Below are 22,612 nucleotides of genomic sequence, written 5' to 3'. Positions count from 1 at the left end.
ATACGCTCACCACCTAGAGAGATGCCGCCTCAAAGAGATTTCATATAAGAGCGAACTTCTCCAGCTGTCTCCTCTCCTTAGCGGTAAGGACGTATGGCTTCAGTGCATCCTTGTTGATATCAGGTCAGTTGCAGGAGGAGAGGACGCTGTCGGTGCCAAAAACCCATACGAACCACTCCTTCCAGTCGCTATTCGACTCTGGAGCATCCGATATGAATTTACATCCCTCAGTATAATAGAGGAAGTAATAGGGGTACCTCCTCATCGACTTGACGCTGACCATGCTCCCCAACAGGTGCATGCTCGGCAAGACGCAAACCCAGTAGCAGATCACCATGAAGCCCACCAAAACCCCAATTGCATTTGGGGTGAACTGAGAAGGGAATACCCCCAGAGAAATGCATACATCCGTAATGAAAGGATGGAATGGTAGCCAAAGCCTATACTCGAGATGGGCGATGTACAGCGTGACTTATTTTGGCCGTAGTGGTACACCAGCTCATCCCCGCTTGGTGCTGCGAGCGTAACGACATTGGGGAGATCATAGAGCTCGTTGTACCCCTCAAGCTCCTGGATGCATATCTTTGAGCGGATTTGCTAGAGAAGAGCGATTTTCTCCTCATTATGGTCAGCCGTGGAAGTCTGAGTAGCCATGGAAGATGGTTAAGGAGATTTGAGGAAGTTAAGAGAGACAAGCGCCGAAGACCTAGAGCAAGTGTTTGTGAAGAAAATCCCTCTTTGCTTTCAGTGGGATATATATAGTACCCAAGGGGGACACGTGGAATAATCTAGACATCCGGCTCGTTTCAAAATGAGCGGACGAGATACATCCCAAAATCCCAAACGATTCACATGAAACTCGAAGCGCCGCCCCCCTTTACTCCACGCCTCTTCGCTCAAATATCAAAGCGACAACAACTCTCTGGCTTCTGACATTACCATCATGTTTGTTTCAAATAGTAGCATTTCACCTACCTAATAAAGGCTTCTAGAAACTCACCAAATAACGTCTAATCGATGAACAGTCGACCAGACTTAGTCGACCCTCCAGAGCCGACAACAGACTTCAAAGAAAAACTCTCAGGCACTCGCCCTAAGGAAATTAGCAAGGGCTATTGATTCGATTAGCTCTAAACCAAGACAAAAAAGAAGAAGAATAGGAACGACAACTGCTCGAGTTTGAGACATGTTTTCTAAACAAAGGATGAGTCCCCTCGAGTCAGCAGTCAAGTTCACAAGCCCATTGTAGAGCTTATTGATCCAGAAGATATAAATTAAGATTGTACAGCATAAGAAAAATAATTGTGGCTCAAAAATCTCTCTTTATTCATTTATAAGGAGTATATACAAGGTGCATATGCACACGTATATATTGAAAGATAGAAAATTCCTAGGAGACTAAGAGTGATCCATTCCCGCTCCCGGAGTCAAAGGAAAGGAGCCGCTGGGAGCAGCAGGCGGAGGAGTCAAGTAGTTACCTCCTTCGTCTGACTGCTCCTCTTCCTCGTAAAGATCGAATTCCCCTCCAAGTGCTTCCATCTCCACCAACTCATCCAAACACTTGGCTACAATAGGAGGATAGTGGAACCAATTGAGCAGGTTCCTCATCTTAACTGGAAGTTGTACTGAGAGGTAGTCATACCCAGCCTTACAGGCTATCGCCACTTTTGTCTTTGTAGTGAGACCCTAGCGATACCCCTCTATGATTTCCTTACGATAGGATTCAGACCCGAGGTGGGCATTACGGCTTTGGGCCACTGTTAGGGACCCTTGTAGGCGAAGGACCTCCCCCTAAAGTTTGACGAGCGCTACATGCTCCTCATCTAGCTGATTCTTCTCATGTACCGCCACCTACTTCTCTATCTCGACCTGCACCATAGCGTGATCCCTCACCTGGAAAGCCTCATCCAGTCTCCTAGCCTTCTTGTTGCTCCCGTCTAGCTCTCACCTAAGCCTGTCGATCTCGGAAACTCTCGGGGTTGTATCTCCTTAGATTGTTCCGAGTCGACACCTCTACCGACCCTCAAGGAAGCAACCTCCCCTAAAAGCTTGAGATACGAAGTCCGGATCTGCTCCATCTGACCGAATATCTCTTGCTCCACCAATACCCCCAAACTAAGTAGCTCTGAAGACTTAGGTGGAGACTAGCATTGGGAACCCCCTACAAGAACTCCTCATCCTGAGGAAGCCAGAACTACTCAACCGCCCTCGACTAAGTCAGGCGAGAACCAAGGAGCATCCTGCTAACATCAAGATGGTAAGCAAGCTAATAACGGTGCTCTGGGTCGAGCTCCTATCCATATCGAGGGCCGACCCCTAAAGACCTAATGAGATACTACCTCATCCTTTCACGTTCTTCCTCCCTAATCTCAGCAACCCTGTGAGGATAGGGATACTCCAACCCTACGGGAGGCGTCCTCTCCTCTATGACCGGCTCTTTCCTGTGGTGGGATGACTCACTGCGACGGATGGGTAACCCACCCTTATCAGCAGAAGCTCTGGCCTCGGCTTCAACCTCTTCCCATTGAGCCTCAACCTGCTCTTCCGGGGCTAACTCATCAACATGAATGATGTCAGTCTCGACCACCCCGGCCTCCAAATGAGGTACTTGCTCTTCATCCCTGTGGGACCTCCTCATTCATCTATGGATGAGGGTGGCAAAGGCTTTGCCTCGGTCCTCTCGGTCTCCATTAGGGGAAAGTCACGATGGAGATGCTTTTCAGGCCTCATAGATGGCCCTTCCTGGGGGTCAGCCAGAGAAGCGGTCAGCACCATCGCCGCTTTCACCATCCCTAAGATCAGGGCTGAAGCCCTCTCTTGGTCCTTGGTAGAGGAAGGCACAACAGATATATTGACAACCTACAAGACTGAGTTGTCAAGTAGGTTCTTGACTCGATGAGAGCCAGCTTACGCCTTGATCTGATCCAGTGCATCCCTTTCGGCATCAAGGAGATCACCAGCCATCAGTTCTTCCCTCCTTATCTCATACTAGTTCAAGAAAACCTAGCTCCAAGTTGTCTCCCAAGACCCAGACAAACTTCTCTTTTCGGTCCTTGTTCGAGTCAGTAAGGTCGGTGATGAGCTTGTACTTCCCCACCGTCTAAAAATGGAAATAGGGCTCAGTCTGGTTCACTTTCACACACACCAGATGACCCAAGATTCGCAAAGATGGTTTTATTGCTAACCAATGGCAAATCACCACGAACCCTACCAAGGTTGCAATGGTGTTCGGCTTTATCTGGGTCTGCGATACCCTTAGCACCGTGAAAACTTATTGAAGGAAGGGGTGTAGGGGTAGCCGCATGCCAAACTCAAAGTGCTTCTAGTAGAACAGAGCCTGATCCAGCCCATGATCATAAACAGCCTCCGACCTCGTCAGGGCCATTAGCTCATACTCTCGGGGGATATCAAACTTTTAGTGGAGCGCTCTCATCTAGGCTTGGGTCACCTTAGTGTGGAACTTCGCAGAAGAGTTTGTCGATCTACGCGATCTGATGCCATCATAGAATGGAGGAATAATCGCCGAAAAAAGATGGATAGGGGGGATCTCAAGTCCTTAGAAGGGAATTTCAAAAGACAATAACCGCTATTTCCCTAGCCCAGACTCTATATATAGGCTGCTAAATCTACAGCTGTCGGAATCTGAACGGCCAGATCAAGCTATGTCCAACGACCAAGATTAATTCTTAGAATCCAAAATGACACTTCGAGGATCGAGGTGCAACCCACTTACCATGAATAACCCACAATCTGCCATGAAAAGCAGAGCTGTGGCAGTCAAAAGGAATGTGTGGTGATGTCAGCCACGTAAATTCTAAAAAGACTTTTTAGTTCCCTCATATAATGCACACCCATGTCTGTACAAAGCTACTCTTATTTCACTCAGACTCGGTCCAAGCCAACTCCAAGAGAAAGGGGCCAACTGTTATGGTGTTTTCAGTCGTTAAAGTACACCCCTTTGCCATCAACGGACAAGTGTCCCCTTGAATGCACCATTCAAGTCAAATTGACGGTCAAGACCACCAAGAATCTAGACTTAGCCGACTTGATGAGTCGACATCTCCTTAGTTCGACTCGAAGGGTGGTACTTGTTAGTTCTCTTGTCGAAGACGACTCGCTACAAGACCACTCAACTAGTTATTCGACACTTTATGAGTTCCACTCAAAAGACATTACTTCTCGGTCAAGCCAAAGGATGACTCACTAGTAGAAAAACGAGCAACTAGACAGAAATTTCCGTCTAGGTTGATCCAAATCCCGTCTAGGTTAGTTCAACTAGACGGAATTCCATCTAGTTAGATCCGTTTATTTTGCTTCCGTCTAGATTGAATCAAACTAGACGGAATCCCGTCTAGGTTGATCAATCTAGACGGAATTCCGTCTAGGTTGATCAATCTAGACAGAAGTCAACTTAGACAGAAGTAAGAATTCCGTCTAGTCTGACTGACTAGACGGAAATCCGTCTAGTCTGGCAGACTAGACAGAATTCCGTCTAGTTTGTCGGATTAGACGGAAGTCCGTCTAGTCTGGCAGACTAGACAGAATTCCGTCCAGGTTGATTATTACAACCTAGATAGAAATCCATCTAGGTTGACTCAACCTAGACGGAATTCCGTCTAGGTTGCTTTTTTTCTAGCAAAAAAAATTAATTATAATTTGTATTTTCCTGTACAATTATATTAATATATGAATACATCCAGAAAATACTGTACACATGAATACATCCAACCATCCAATTATAATCAAAATTCATAACAATTCTATTCAAAACCAAATATAATCAAATCCAACACATTGTACAAATCCAACTATCCACTTTAAAATATACATCAACCAGTTCCGTCTACTATATACATCCAACAACATATATACTAACAATGCACATGACTAAGATAGGATACACGACATGAATAAATATAGTGTTATAACAAATAAAACTGTTTATTGCATTAAAAATAAAAAAACCTCATCCATCGTCGTCGGCGGGGTATCTCTATCCTGATTACGAGAACGAGTGATGCTACATCCAATATCTCCATTCTGAATGTTTAATTAAATAATCATTATGTGGTGTTTGATAACATAATAAATAAAAATGAATTTATAAATATAAGAAAAAATAAGGTACCTGAGCACTGCTTTGTCTAGCGCCGGAATTATCGCTAATCGAGCTAATGATCCATATAATACCATCATACGTGCTATAAGGAATCGCACCGCCTAAATATTGTATAACATACCCCATGAGATCGTCCCTCGAGTTCGTCGTCAGCGCAACTCTAGTCATCTCATTAGTCACCTGAATATGCAGCTCCGGGTCAATTTTGTTAATCAGATACACAGAGATACGTGCGACAAATGGCATAGCCTGGAAACTGCTTGTGGCTGCTCTCATTGATGTAGATAGCGTGAAGGATGCTGTGGATGATCTCATGCTTATGCCGGGTGAAGCTCCGACACCATGCAGAGGATATATTCCTCTCCTATTATTAGGGAGAAATAAATATTAAATTTTGCTCTCAAATTCAATAATGGTAAACAAATATAAATAGTATGTAGTATTCAAATTGATTCGATTTTTTACCATCCTTACCTATTATGACCCATCAGGTTCTGTGTGAGATTGATGTTCTCCTCTGCAGACCTTACCTATTATGACCCATCAGGTTCTGTGTGAGATTGATGTTCTCCTCTGCAGAAAGTATGTGAGGGTACGGCTCGGTTTGTTCCTCCTCTTGTGAAATGTACACAGATGCAGCCTCCTTGGATGCAGCCTCAAATCCCTCCTAAAGCACAAATCTATAGTTAATTCAAAGTAATGACCATATTATTTGTGTTCTTGTTTCCTCGTAATGTTAACAACAAAATAGAATTAATACTACTACTCAAGATATGTATAAGTCTCACCACCTACTCGAGATTTGCCTTGATCTTATCCCGATTCTTCTCATCACCCCTATATCTATCACAGAAAGTACCATACACGACTTTTGCCCTCAAGTGTATCGGCATTAATGATTTTCCCTGTCATATTATAAATTATGAGATTTCATAATCATACTAAGCATTAAGATCTTTTAAAGCTTTAAATGATATATACCGTATCCTGACGATAAACATCCTCCAGATTGGCATAGGAGTGTGAGCCCAACTGGTGGTCATGCAGCTTCTTTCTTCTATTTTCTGACCCCTTCGTGGATTTATTCTTTAAAAAAAATCTATAAATATGCAATGAAATATTATCTTAAAATTATAAAGTAATTTTCATAAAACTAACCTTGACGGCATCGCTGTCCTAATACATGAGGAGAGTCGTAAAATGAATCTCATCAACTCGGTCATCGAGGTTTAAAAACCTCTGCCAGTCCTCATCATACTTGTCATAGGTTTCATGTTTGATCTCATGCCTCCATTGTTTGAGGACTGCTTCAACCTTGACATTAAACACATAATTCCAAGCCCCCTCAAAGTCCTCAAGGCAGAAGCAGTCTTGTAGATTTACATACACATTTAGTAAGAGCCCCCTCAAAGTCCTCAAGGCAGAAGCAGTCTTGTAGATTTACATACACATTTAGTAAGGATAATTTAGTATCAATTACTAATTATTAATAAATGAAAATCTAAAATAATATGCACTTCCCATAAGCTCAGTCCATATCGCCTCGTATGCGGTCCATGGTAATTCTTGAAAATGAAAATAATGGTTGATAATGGTTGCTCTACGCACGAGAACCCCAATATATGCAATCAATCGGGTCGACCAAGGACCAACGGGCAAATTAGAACTATTCCACCGAATTATCTCCCTCATTCCTCTTGGCCGTTGTTTAGATTCAGGCTTACCTCCGCCATGTCTGTTCTCTACGCGATCTTGCTTAGCGCCTACAATAATAACATGATAACATATCATATAATATATAAATATAAAAATTAAAATTATTTATACAATTTACCATTCGTTATCTCTCTTTCTTTTGCTACGAGTGCATCAGCTTTCCTAGTCTCCAACATAGGAAGCATTTCCTCTAACTTTCTCGCAGCACGTGGGTGGTACTTCCTTGAGTCAGCCTTGGACTTATGAGAGTCCGGAGGTAAGGGTAAACTGAGATAGTCCTGTGTCTTCTACCGCAAGTCAGTATGGAATGTATATGACGGATATGTCGGGGTCCAAGAAGCACCTACATAAGAAAGGAGAATCATTAATATAAAATTTTAATTGACCATTATCAATTATTAAATATTGAATACCTGCGTCGGGGGATGGTTTTGGTACTGTATCAGAGGGGACAGGTGATGAATATTCCGCATCTGCAACAAATGAATACTATGAGTTAGATAACTAAAAATTTATAAAATATTTTAAAGTATTAATTAATTTTTATACTTGCATCCGGAGATGGTAGTGTATCATCAGCACCACTACCTGGGGTGATACTCCATGATCGATCACCCTCCAGGTCAAAGAGCCTCCTCACCCGCCTCATCTGCAAATTTAATAAAGATAATTGTTAAGAAAAAATTGTATACATGCTCATAAGATATGTTAATATGAAATGCATTATTATTTTTATTTTGATAAGATAAAAATTGATAATATGGTGTAACATATATAGTTCATACCTACATCCAGTGCCACATTCTGTGTGTAAGAGAATTCTTGCCAAACATCATTAGATGACCCAATTGGTTCACTATAATTATCTTCACTTTCTTCAATATTTTTTTCATTATTATTAGGAAGAACAACAGATCTTGGCTCATTTTACAAAACTACCCAATTAGACATGACATTCGGATCTTTCACAAAGAAGCACTGATCAGCTTGTTTTGTGAAAATAAATTTCTCATCCGTATATACTTCTCGGTGAAGATTGACTAGTGTAAATCCATAATGATCCTTTTGCTTTTTTACAGGACACCACCGAACATTGAACATTGTGTAAATACATTATTTTGGTTTACCAAATCTATAAATTACCTCAACAATATCTTCTAATTGGCCATAAGTATGTCAGCTAGAATTGGATTCTGATCTCTTAAAAAACATTCTTGAGCAAACAAGCCCATGGCCCTACTATTCTTAGTTACCCTTCTATCATCGGTCTCTAGCATTCGAAATTTATATCCATTGACCAAATGCTCATTATAACATCTCACTTCGTGATAAGGGCGTTGTGCATGGATAATAATTTCATCTGGTAATGTAGTACCATCAAGAAGTGATTTTTCAACCTAAGACAAACAAATTAAGAATATTTAGATGATGTTATATTATGAATGTTCAATAATTAATTGTAAAACACTTACATCAATTCTTAACCAAACAGAAAATTCTTTCTTATGTCTTTTCTGAATATTGTGTGCTGCATTCCTACCGGTTGTTTCATTCTTAAGCTTCTTCAGATGTCACCTATATAAACAATATATAAGTTTGTATTGATAAACTATATGTAAAATGAATATTTCTCATCTATATTACTGATTTTATTTGTTACCTTCGATAGTCTGCAAACATATCATGGTTTTCTAACACATATGCATGAATTTGATCTAAGAGAGATCTCGAGTATTTTCCACGCTTCCTCTCCTTATGAGGTGCTTGAGATGTGGTTTTCTTCTTGTGTATGTAACATGATGCAAACACAAAGCATTCGTTAATCACGTATCCTTTAGCTATCGAGCCCACGGGACGAGCTCGATTGCGAACATTGTTTTTCATGCAACCCAAGTATCTTAAAATCATAAAAGTTAATTATTAGCACGATAATTTTAAAAACGCATATACAATTAATAAATATAAGAAAAATCATAAATTACCTTTCAATCGGATACTTCCAACGATAAGTAACAGGACCGGCGATTCTAGCCTCTCTTGCAAGATGCTGAGTAAGATGGACCATAATTATAAAAAATGAAGGAGGGAATATTACTTCCATATTGCATAGAGTAACTCGGACATCGGCTTCAAGTTTTTTAAATTCATCTACATCTATGACTTTAGAGCATAATTTTCTAAAAAATCCACAATACTCAATAATAATCTTCGACGCTTCTTTCTCCATATTGTTACGGAATGCAACAGGGAGCAATTGATGGAGAAGAACATGATAATCATGTGTCTTCAGACCTAAGAGTTTTATCTCTTGTACCTAGACATTATTTGAAATGTTAGCAGAGTAACCATCCGACAACTTTACCGATTTGAGAATTTCACAAACTCGTTGCATCTACTCATTTGACATTGTAACATGAGATGGAGGCAACTTTAATTTTTTAAGGCCAACATCTTGAGCTTGCAAATTATTTTGGATATTCAAAGCAGTTAGATCTTGGCGCGCTCGTAGGTCATCCTTCGACTTGTTTGCATCTTGTAGGAGAGTTGATACCATGTTATCACATATATTTTTCTCAATATGCATGACATCTAAGTTGTGTCGGATTTTTAGATTTTGCCAGTAAGGTTGCTGAAAGAAGATACTAAATTTAGTCCATCCTCTAGGTAATTTTTGGGCTTCGTCCTCAACTTGCATTTTACGGACCTTTCGCTTACGCTTCAATGGGTTTTTTGACTTTAAGTAATCTCTTACTCCGAGCGGGTTAAATTTAGAATAGCGATTTTTTTCAAACACAATTTTTGGAAACCCCTCAAGTAATTTTACGATCTCATTACCTGTCAGTTGACGCGGCTTCATTCTTTTCTCAACTGTGCCATCAAACTTAGCTGATAATTTTCTATATTTATGACTCAAGGGCAACCACCTTTGATTAAACCAATACCAACTCTTTCGGCTATGTGGTAATTGAAGAGCTTCAAATTCCGGACCACATACATGACAAGCACACTTGCCATTCGTAGAGTACCCGGAAAGATTAGCATAAGCTGAAAAATCATTAATCGTCAACAATAGAATAGCACGTAATCTAAACGACTCTTTTAAATGGACATCATATGCTAAAATACCCTCAGACCATAATTGTTTCAGCTCATCAATTAGAGGCTCTAAGTAGACATCAATATCATTTCCCGGTGCATGTTTATCGGGTATTAGTAATGAAAGTATCATAAACAGTTGTTTCATACAAAGCAATGGAGGTAAATTATATGGCATTAATACAAGTGGCCACGTAGACCAGCCAGAGCTTATTACTCTAAATGGATTGAATCCGTTGCTTGATAGACCCAGTCTTATATTTCTACAATCTTTGGTAAAACGATGATAAATTTTATCAACATGCTTCCAAGATAAAGCATCAGCAGGATGTCTTAATTTACCATCGTCTACTCGATCTTCCTTGTGCCACCTCATATTATTTGTCGTTTCCTTATTCATGGACAATCTTCGCAATCTAGGAGCCAATGGAAAATGTTGAAGCACCTTGGCTGGAATTTTTTTCTATGTTATCCCTGTCTTCGTTGTAATCCTTGTTGAAGAATTTGTGCGCTGCTTCCACCTAGAAACTCCACATGTCGGACACTCTTGAAGGTCTTTATTGGCTTTATGATACAAAATACAATCATTTGGACATGCATCAATCTTATTATAATCAAGACCCAGAGCAGAGATAATCTTCTCAGCTTGATAAGTTGTTTGGGGTATGCTATTCTCTCATCCAGGAATTACAGTCCGAAGCAAATCAAGAAGTATTTCAAAATAATTATCTGACATACCGCTAAGTATCTTAATATGTAGGAGTTTCAACATAAATAAAAATCTGGAGTACTCGGTACATCCCTCATATAAGTCCTTTTCACTATCTTCTAGTAGCTCTATTTTTCGCTTTATTTCTGCGGAGGAATGCATATCATCAATATTTTTGACACTTTCAACATCTCCTACCTCTTCAGCTTCAACTTCATTATCATCTTCACTTTTATCTCCAATATCATCCTCAACATTATCATCAACATCATATTCTGTAGGTCGAGAAAAAATATCATTCACCATTATTTATGTGTCATCTATTCGTTGGCCACCGGACTTACCAACACGTATATTTGGATCCTCATCTTCAGTGATACCTTCCCCATGTTATTTCTAATATTTATATTTCTCATCAAAACCTAATTTTATTAGGTGAATCCGTATATCATTTCTATTCAGTAACTTCAAATTCCTATACCTACAACAAGGATAATACATAGCACCGCTTCTTAAATTTCTCGGATTCATTTCTGCATAACGCATGAAGGCTTCACATCCCTCTTTGTATCGTGTGTCACGAAATCTATGATACCTAGGGATATCTATCCATGATTTATCAAGAATTATCCTCATCTATAAATTATATATAATTATTAAATACGATTAGTCTCACAACTACTAATACATCCATGACTCTTATACATTCAACACACATCGAACATACATTCATATATCATTTAACAATATGAATATTTATCTACATAAAATATATATAAAACCCACGTAGAAACTAATTACACTAATCTAGCGGCTGTCATAGGAAGGCTTCTATCCATTAAGAATATAGTAGTGCTTACATCCAACTTCATATACTTTGTATATTTTCATTTCTTAAAAATTTCGGCAGCACCTACCCGCTGTTCTCCCTGTACACTGTGCAGATGTTATTATGCGTATCAGCAATAACCTGAAACGTAGAACAACATACGCTTATTATACACGGAGAATAACGAATACATGCTGTCAAAACTTTCAAGAATAAAAATATACAAAGTATATAAAGTTAGATGTATGCACAACTATATTCCTAACCCGTCCAAGAAGGACAGATCCAATAATTACAAATTTTAGTACTAATTTTTTATTCCTATAATATAAAATAAATGCTCATTTTCGGGAGAAAACTTCGTCTTCTACCCAAATCTGAGTCATATATCATATATTATAAGTCCAAAGAATTAGATGTAATTATTGGACGGAAGTCTAGGGATAATGTTATTTTTTTATTCACCTAAATTGGATTATAACACATTATAAAAAATTAATGTGTTATATATCACTCTATTTTTTAAAAAATTTTATTTCACATATTTTCACATCACAAACTTAAATAATCACACCTACTTATAGCACGAATGAAACTTAAATGAGTTAGGGCTTATAAGTGTTTTAAAAAAATATGATTACTAGTGTTGTTCAAATGAATTAATATGTAGTTGAGTTAGGATTTTTAGAATTGAACTCGTTTATTTTTTTATCATAGATTAGGGTTTTTTTAACTAAATTCAACAATAAATACTAAAAAAATTAAAATATCTAAAGCTCAGTAGAAAAATCATACATTTTAAGCAGATGAAACAACGGACACGTCGGTGATCACGATTAGCCTGCTGGAAAATTAGGTGGGAAAAAAGTGGGGGGGGGGGCGGGAGGGGGAGGGGCCAAGGAGTGGGAGGAGGGGAGAGGGCTACCGTGGGGAGATAGGGGCTCAGGAGGGGGGGTTCGTGGAGGGGGGTCGACGGGGGAGGTCGGGAGGGGGAGTCGGGAAGGGGAAAGAAGGTGGCTGCTAAAATGGGGGGGAGGGGGGAAAGGGGGAACCGGGAGGGAAGGTGGGCTGGGGGGGTGGTTCGGGAGGGGGGGTGGTCGAGGGGGAAGGGGGAGGGGGGGCTACCGAGGGGGGAGAGGGGGAAAGGGGGGAGGAGTGAAGGGGGGCTCGGGGGAGGGGGAGGAGGAAAAGGGGACCGGGTGGAATGGGGAGGGGTTCGGGGAGGGAGGAGGCAAGGGGGCTCGAGAGGGGGTAGGGGGTCGGTTAGGGGGTCGGTTAGGGGGGTCGGAAGGGGTAAGGGGAGGGATGCGGGCCGGGGAGGCGCCGGGGAGCGGGGAGCCGGGAGGGGGGAGGAGGAGTAGTAAGAGGGGGGGGGAGAGTAATTTGAGAGAGAGGGGAGGGGAGGGCTGGCGGACTGGATATATCGCCTAGGCAACCTAGTCAAATTCCGTCTAGGTTGAGCAAGCAACCTAGACGGAATTCTGTCTAGGTTGCCTTTTCCGTGTCGTTTGTCAAACTAGATGGAATTTTCCGTCTAGTTTGACCCAATCTAGACGGATCAACCTAGACGAAAAATTTCCGTCTAGTTTGATTCAACCTAGACGGAAATTTTTTCCGTCTAGGTTATTCCGTCTAGATTAGTCATTTTTCTACTAGTGACTTCAACCTCAAAGCTCCCCCGCTGACAACGCGTCAATGTCACATTTAATGCTTGGCAGGCGCCATCATGCCTCTAGCCCCGATAGTCTTCATGACTCATCGAGCCACGTCGACACCGTCATGCCCCTAATCACTTCACATTAAATGCTGAGGTGATCTCTTTTCCACTCGTCAGCTGACACTTGTAAAGTAGGTGTTGACGCAGCTGCCATGCCATACTCATTTATCGTCATCCTATGCTTGGCTGAAATTGGCATTCTACTCTTTTTCCACCACTATAAATAGAGGTACTTTTCACTTGTAAAATTCATGATGCTAATTATGTAACAAGGTGACCGTTTTATTCTCTTGAAACTGCAATTTAGAGGAATGGGTAACCGAGAGATGCATTACATGTTTTATAGTTGATCCCATGATTTAGCATCCAAAAGTAATTTCTCATTGACTACAGCACTCCTCACTCTATTTCATGTACGCATCACGTGTATCCGAATGTATTCTATTTCATGTACACGTCACGTGTATCTGAATAGGAGTATATATTTAAAATTTGATTTATTTATTATCCCACTTGCTTTTGCACAATTCTAATTTGTGTAATTTTTCCCAAAAAAATTTGCGAGTTTGTAGTAATTTTCTATTCTCTTATGACGGGAATTAGTTCTACACTGGGCGTTTCTTTTTGGACCAAAATGCATGAGACTAACTGTGAAACAATTACACTCGTGTTATTCATTTGGAATTTCAACTTACGTTCTTCGAGAATATTGATTTAATATATTCCTCACTCTCTTCATTTCCCTTCACTTTATCCAATTCCTTTCACACTGTGATAATTGAGGTTTGCTTTATCTTTAGAGAAGTGGGGAATTGAATTCTAGTTGCCCTTTCAGTTGGATCTTCGATGTCACTGCTTTGGGTCTGTATTGGAGAATCAAATTCTAGTTTATCATTTTTAAAGGGTTTCTGGAATCGAACTTGTTGGAGAGAAATTTGTGTTCCTGTAGTACCCTTTCAATTTCACTGGAACTTCCATTTGGATTTTGAGAATCTAGGATGGTGCGGTGAAGAGATGAGAAGGGTGCATGCACAGATTTGGTTTTAGGCTTAATTTACTCTGCATTCTATTCAAATATCACAAAAACCCTCTTAACTTTGGATGATTATCAGATAACTATTCATTACTTTCCAAAAAAATAAAAAAATGAACGTACGTCCCCTTAAGTATGAGTTATTGTCGACGTTAAGTGATCGCACAGTCAACTATATCCGTGGTTGGATGGGGCTGAAGTTGATGAGGGGCCACTTCCTTCCCCGAATATCCGATTCTGGGTTGAGTGGCAGAAGTCTGCACATATACAAACCCATGAAAGGACGGGGACTGGTTCCCCCGTGGTTCCTCCGACGGTCAAGTCAGCTGGTAAACTTGAGTGGGAAAAGTGAAGAACTGTGAGAGTTCTTGTGTGTGTAGTATAATTTACTGATCTTTCTTAGAAGATCAGATTTTGGAACCAGATCTCAAAGTCTAAAACTCCAAAAGTCCGTTTATGTTAGAATAATACCTCTTATTTATAATGATGGTATAATGGTAGAACCATCATTGTGGCCAGGCACAGGATGGCGGTGAAGAAGAATGGGCTGGCGACTAAGTCAGCTCTTTCATTACAGGTATCGGCTGGCGACTGGAGGAAATATCACCTTGGTATTAAATATGAAGCGATCTGAGGCATGACAGTGCCGACGTGGTCCAATGAGTCATGAAGGCTATCGCGACTAGATGTATGATGGCGCCTACCAAGCATTAAATGCAACGTTGACGTTATGTCAGCGTGGGAGGCTTGAGGCTGAAGTCGTCCTCTAGCTTCGCTGAGAAGTAACGCCTTCGATAAGACATCGAATAGCAGGTCGAGTGGGCTCATTACGAGTCGTCTTCGATAAGAGGGTCGACTAGTATCGCCTTTCGAGTCGACATGAAGAAATGTTGACTCGACGAGTCGGCTAAGTTCGAACCCTTATTGGTCTTGGCCGCCAATTTGATTGGGGCATTGCATGCAGAAGTACACATATCCGTTGCTGGCAAAGGGTTGCACTTTGACGATTGAAAACACCATAACAGTTAGCTCCTTTCACTTGGAGTCGGCTTTAGCTAGGTCCGAGTGAAATAAGAGTTATTTTGGATGAACGTTTGGGTGCATTAAATGTAGGAACTAAAAAGTCACTTCAGATCGGCGTGGCTGACGTCATTATACATTCTTTTTGATTGCTATAGCTCTGCTTTTCTTAGCAGATTGCAGGCTATTCGAGGTGTGTAGGCTGTGCCTCAATCTCTGAGATGTCGCTTCGAACTTTGATAATTAATCTCAACCATTGTCCAAAATTTGATTCGACGGTCCAGATTTCGGCAGTTGTAGGTCCAGCTACCTATATATAGAGCTAAAGCCAGAGAGATGGTGGTTATTGCCTTTTGAAATTCCCTTTAGAGAAATCAAGACCTTTCCCGTTCATCTTTCTGCGACGATCTTTTCAACAATCTTTGATGGCATCTAATCCTGTTGATTGAAGAGATCTCCTGACAGGGCTCCATTCTAAAGTGACCTAGGCACATATGAAGATGCTCCACGAGATGTTTGATATCCCTCGGGAGTATGATCTGATGGCCCTGACGAGGTCGGAGGTTGTTTACGATCATGGACCAGACCGGGATCCCATGTATTTGAGGCACTTGGAATGCGGTTTGTGGCTACCCCTGCATCCCTTCCTCTAACAAGTGTTCACGGCTCTAGGGGTATCACCAGCGCAGATGAAGCCGAACGCCATCACCATCTTAGTGGGGTTCATAGTGATCTGCCACTGGCTAGCGATAAAGCCATCCTTGTGGGTTTTGGGCCGACTGGTGGCTGTGAAGGTGAACCAGACTAAACCCCACTATCATTTTTAAATGGTGGGAAAGTTCAAACTCGTCACCAGCCTTTCTGACTCCCACAAGGACTGGAAAGAAAAGTTTGTCTGGGTCATGTGGGATGACCTGGAGTTGGGTTGCTCTAACTGGCCTGAAATAAGGAGGGAGGCGTTCATGGAGGGTGAGTTTCTCAACGCCAAGAAGGATGCGATCAACTAGATCAATGCGTATGCTAGCCCTCGTCGAGTCAACCATCTGCTCGATAACTCGGTCTTGCGTGTTGCCAGTGTGTCGGTAGTGCCTCCTTCTACCAAAGACCAGGAGAAGGCTTCAGCCCTTATCTTAGGGACAACAAAAGCGGCGATGGCACAAACTATTCCTTTGGCTACTCCCCATGAAGGGGTAATCTGCTAGGCCCATGAAGTGTCTTCGTTGGGATATTCCTTTAATAGAGGCCAAGACGGCCGAGGAGGAGCCTTCTCCCACCCTTTTCCATAGACGAAGGAGGCACCCCCCCGAGGGAAGATGAGAAATAGGAGTCTCAGGCGGCGGCTGAGATGACCGAGATCGATGCCATTCATATGGACGAGTTAGCCTCGGGAGAACTAGTCGAGGCTCCTCTAGAAGAGGGAACCGAGGCCAGAGCCTTTGTTGGAGAGGTAAAGTCATCTGGTCGCCGTAGCGAGTTGACTCATCGGGGGAAGGAGCCGGTCGAGGAGGAGACGATGCCTCCCGCAGGGCTAGAACATCTCTTTCCTCACTGCGTCGCTGACATCGGAGAAGAAGAATGGGAGAGGATGAGGAAGTACCTCATCAGGACTTCAGGGGTTGGCTCTCGATATGGACAAGAGCCCGCTTGGAGCACTGCTTCGAGCCTGATCACCATCTTAACGTCTTGGAGACTGTCCTGGGCTCTCACCAGATTCAGTCAAAGGTGGTCGAGCAGTTCTAGTTTCCTCAAGATGAGGAGTTTTTACAAGGGGTTCCTGATGTCGGTCTCCACCATAGCCTTCATAGCTACTTTGTTTGAAACACTTTGGTGGAGATGGAGTTATACGATCGGATGGAGCAGGTCTGGACTGTATATCTCAAGCTTTTAGGAGAAGTTACTTCCCTGAGGGCCGACAGAGGAGTCAACATGAAACGGGCCGCGGAGACACCAGTCCTAAGTGTTTCTGAGGTTGATGGGCTTAGTCATTAGCTGGAGGAGAGCAAGAGAAAGGCCAGGAGACTGGATAAGGCTCTGTGGGAGAGGGACCACACTATGGTGCTGGTTGAGGCGGAGAAGAAGGCTATGATGCATGCGAGACGTCAATTGGACGAGGAACAGGTAGCGTTCACCAAGCTTTAGTGGGAGGTCACCCACTTGTAGGAGTCTTTGGTGGTGGCCCAAAGCCGCAATACATATCTTGAGTCGGAGCCTCACCGCCAGGAGATCATTGAGGGGTATCACCAAAGTTTAACGGGAAAAACTATAGTGGCGATCGCCTGCAAGGCCAGGAATGACTATCTGTCGGCGTAGCTTCTGGCTGAGATGAGGAACTCACTCAATCGCTTCCACTACCCTCCTATTGTAGCCAAGTATCTAGATGAGTTGGTGGAGGTGGAAGCACTGAGAGGGGTACTTAATCTTGATGAAGAAGATGGGGAGTCAGACGAAGGAGGAGACTGCTTGACTCCTTCGTCGTCTGTTCCCATCAGCTCCCTGCCTGTGACTCCTAGAGTGGGGAATGGACCTCTGTTAGTCTCCTAGGAATTTCCTGTTTCTTGCTCTTGTTGTATATCAGTATACATTATATCTTGTAAATATTCCTTATAGATAAAGAAATATTTTTGAACCCAAAATTGCTTTCTCTGTGCTGTGCGATCTTAATTTATGTCTTCTGAATGACTTAGCTCCATTATAGACTTATAAGCTTGACTGCTGACTCGAGGGTGCTCGTCCTTTGTTAGGAGAATACGTCTCAAACTTGAGCAGTTATTTCTAATGTGTTTGTTTTTGTATAAGTATGGAACCGATCTGGTCGATTGATTTTGCTAATTGGCATCAGAGCTTCTTGGGGTGAGTGCCTGAGAGTTCATCTTTGAAGACTGTTGTCGGCAATTGGGAATTGACTAGGTCTGGGCGACTGTTCGCCGAATAGATATCATTTAGTGAGTTCCCAGAAGCCTTTATTGGGCATGTGAAACTTTACTATTTGAAATGATATGATGATGCTGTCAGAAGTCAGAGAGTTTTGGTGTCGCTTAAATTTTTGAGCAAAGAGGTGCGAAGTATAGGGGGTGGCGCTTCGAGCTTCGTGTGAAACGTTTAAGATTTTGAGGTGAATCTTACCCATTCATTTTGAAATGAGCCGACCATCCAGATTACTCTACATGTTCTTCTTGAACACTATAAATAGCCCATTGGGGGCAAAGAAGAATTTTCTTCATGAACTCTTGCTCTAAATCTTTGGTGCTTGTCTCTCTCAACTTTCCTAAGTCTTCTTACAATAACCATCTCTAATGGATTCTCAAACTCTCTCCACCAGCCGCAATGAGGAGAGGATCACTCTTCTTCGGCCGATCCACTCCAAGGTTGGCATTGGAGAACTCAAACAATACTACAAGCTCTACGATCTCCCCAAGGTCTTTACACTTCCAGTGTACCGCCACGGCTAGAATAAGGCACTATTATATCTCGCCCATCTCGAGTATGGGCTCTGGCTGCTGTTCTATCCCTTCATTAGGGATGTATGCATCACTCTGGGGGTTTCCCATTCTAAGTTTATCCTAAATACAATTGGGGTTCTGGTGGGCTTCGTCGTAATCTGCCACCAAGTCAGCATCTTGCCGATCATGCACTTGCTGGGGCCTTTGGTTAGCATCAAGTCGATGAGGAGGGACTCCCACTACTACCTCCACTACAGTGGAGGTGGCAAGCTTATCTTAGACACTCCTGAGTTGAACAGAGACTGGAAGGAGTGATTCATGTGGGTCATTAGCGCTAACTACATCCTCTACTACCCTAATTCGCCTGAAGTGACCAAGGACATGCTGAAGCCGTGCGTCCTTACTGCCGAGGAGAGGCAACAACTAGAGATGATCCGCTCCTATACTAGGTCTTAGGAGAGAGGCAATCTCTTCGAGAAGACATCCCACTAAATAACAGGCGTCTCGATGGTTTTCCCCACTGTGGTTGATAATCATATTTTTATTACAATTTTATACCCTCATTATCTATTTTACATGAATAAATATACCATTAATAAGTGTTATTAGTTTAGTTTGCACATAATTGAATAAAAATATAAATAAATATTATTAAATATAAAAACCCCTCAAAATCTCTCTTCTCTATTTTGTAGCATTTTAGAAGCCACAAAATCAAGCTCCTTCTGAGATGTGGACCGAATTTGGCTTGGAAATCAAATGAAATATGCTTTGATTTTTCTATGGGCCAAAGAATTGCTGCAGCATTGATTTTTCCATATGCTTTGATTTTTCTATGGGCCAAGGACTTGCAAGCTCTTCATTTTTGTTTTTTTTGGGAAGCTCCAATGGGTGATTGCTGCAGAGCTTGAATTGGACCGGACCTTCATTCTCTAAATCAAATGAAATGAATTGGATGGGCCGGATTTGGAAAATCAAACAATGAAGCAGAGTGGACTTAGGCAGACTGGGCCAGGGAATTTAATCGAAAATCAAATAGTGCTGCAGAGTTGATTTTGAAAACCAATGGCTGGACTTGTTGAGCTTTTCATGTTCGGTTTCTTAAAAAAAAAAATCAATGGGCAGTTGCTGAGTTTTGGTTAACCGGATGCTGCAGTTGGATGGACCGGACTTGAGGATTGACTTGTGGACTTGGATTGCTTTCATTTGATGGGCTGCAAACTTCATTTTTTTTGAAAATCAAATGACCATACATGCTGGAGATTTACATTTTAATGATGGACCGGATTTTAAATGGGCTCAAGAATTGGATTTTGAGCATCGATGCCTGCATCGATACCGACATCGATGCCTGCATCGATGCCTGTATCGATGCCTGCATCGATACGCTGGGCAGTCTGTTACGAATCTAAGGCTGAAATTTGTTGTTTTTGGATAAGATTTCAATCCAATGGCTCTCATTCACTGATGTTTACTATAAATAGGGGTAGAGAGTGAGGGGTTAGAGGTGTGAAAATTTTGTAAACTCCTTTTGGAGAGGAGGGCTACTCTTAATTGAGAAGGCCTTCCAAAAATTGTAACTTTAGTTGCAATTAATAATAATAATTTTTTCACCACTTTAAATATTTCTTCTCTTTGTTGGATGATGAAGATGGAGATGAAGAATTATTTAGAGGTTTGCATTTTCTTTCCTTTTTCTCTTTTATTTCCTTTTTATTGCTTATTAGTGTAGATTTATTTCTATGCTTGTAGTTTAGATTTTATTTTCTTGTTAAATAGCCAAGAGGCTAGAACCCTCTTGCCTTAGATTTATTTCATGCTTATAGAATAGATTTAATTTCTTGCATTTAATTCTTGCAATTTTATTTTGTAGTTTAGATTTTGCACTTTATTTTGTAGTTAGATTTTAATTTCTTATACTATTCACCTTGAGGCTAGAACCCTCTTGGGTTTAGTTTTTCTTTTTGTTTATTTTTATTTTGTTTGATTCGCCTTTAGGCTAGAACCCTCTAGGGAATCACCCTTTTCTAAGAAGTGGGTTCAATTGTAGATTACCCATATCTATAATTGAATCCACCATCTTTAATTTCTTGCATTTTCTTTTATTCTTGAATTTTATTTTCTTTATTCTTGATTTTTATTTTCCTTTTCCTTCTTGCCTTATTGATCATATTCATTCTTTGTCACATCCACTCTCACTTATATCTCGTGCCGATTTACACACTATCACTTCCACTCTCTCTATCTCTCCACAATCACATTCACTTATCACTCCTACTTGTCACACACACAACATAAGAACCGATTTTATATTTTCTCCTACAAAACACCTTCCTCGTGGGATCGATATCTTAAATACTATAACTTGACACGGTTGTGCACTTGCAACCTTTTTGGTACATGTTTATGCCGCATCAAGTTTTTGGCGCCGTTGCCGGGGAAGGTGCTTAAGTAGGTTTTAATTATTTTGGTTCTTTAACTTGTGTGTTTTTTGTGAAGGAAACGCTTGGAGCTTGAAGATCGCGGATTGGAGAGCTAGGATTTGAAGATTTGCTTTCAGGTAAGTCCTCTTTCTAGTTTTTAATTCCACCCTTTAGCTACTTCTTCACAATTATAGACAATTAGGACTTTAAAAAAAAGATTTTATTTTTTTGTTGACCATAATAAAATTTATCCTCCACTTTGACATTTACTAACAAGATAATAAATTCAAACAAATCCCCCCTTCTCATTTGTTTGATTGTTAACCCTAATTAAAAAAAAGATTTTTTTGTTCCATCCTTTTTAGTTGCTTTTAATTCATAGGGTTGCATTTCATATAGTGTAGGAATTCACCAAGTGATTTGAGCATCTTGATTTGACACACACTTAAAAATATTTTTAAGGGCAAAACCCCATAATCAAGATAAGGTGAGGGATTTCATCACCCTTTTCTTAGCCCAAAAATCACTAATTCCTCACTACACTACCCAAGCCTAATAAAACTCATTAGACGTTGGCCCCTAAGGATTCGAGCTCAATAAGGAACAAGAAATCCTTAAGTGAACCGGTTTAAGTTTTCTCAGATTAGTTGGTGTCTAAGGAAAGGTTTAGGGGTTGCGTAAAGCGCTCCGTAAGGAAAGAGGTACTTAATTGATCTTTGATCACCCTCTAGTACTATCCTTACCTGGCTAACTACCTGGGTAAAACTTTAATCTTTTCACTACAGGAGTTTTTGGTTAGGAGCTGGTCTAGTTGAGTTAGGCTAAACCCTAGAATTAGAGTTGATTGAAAAGTGATTGTTTTGATTTGTTTTAGTTAGAATATTTCTTTTTCTTTATCTTCTCATAAAAAAAAACTAATTTTCTTTCTCTTCTTTAAGAAAATAAAAATAAAATAAAAAAATAAAAAAAAATATTTTGGTGTATGCAACAGTGGATTAGGGATAATACACATCGATTAATTCGCTTACCAATCATAGAAATGGAGCATCCTAATCCACCCGTTCTTCATGATATGTGCTATCCCATTAGGAATGCAATCCCCTCATGCATTAGGCTCCCCGAAACAAATGGAATAAGTTTTGAGCTTAGACCGCAATACATAAACATGCTTCCCAAATTCCTTGGTAATGAAACAGAAGACGCATATATTTTTATTTCGGAATTTGAGGAAGTGTGTATTATGATTAAAATGAGAGAATTAAATGAAGATGCGGTTAAGCTTAGATTTATTCCATTTGCTCTTAAGGATAAAGCTAAAAAATGGCTGTACAGCTTACCAACAAATTCCATCTCAACTTGGGATGAATTTGTCACCGTTTTTCTTAAGAAATTTTTTCCTATTCATAAAACGGTAAAGCTTAGGAACAACATTCAAAACTTTAAAATTATCCCGGGAGAACCTTTTTGGAAGTATTTTGACCGATTTAAAGATCTTCTCATCCAATGTCCT

The sequence above is a fragment of the Asparagus officinalis genome, chromosome 4, assembly GCF_001876935.1.
Source record: "Asparagus officinalis chromosome 4, Aspof.V1, whole genome shotgun sequence".
Lineage (NCBI taxonomy): Eukaryota > Viridiplantae > Streptophyta > Magnoliopsida > Asparagales > Asparagaceae > Asparagus > Asparagus officinalis.
Note: the sequence above shows the minus strand (reverse complement) of the source record.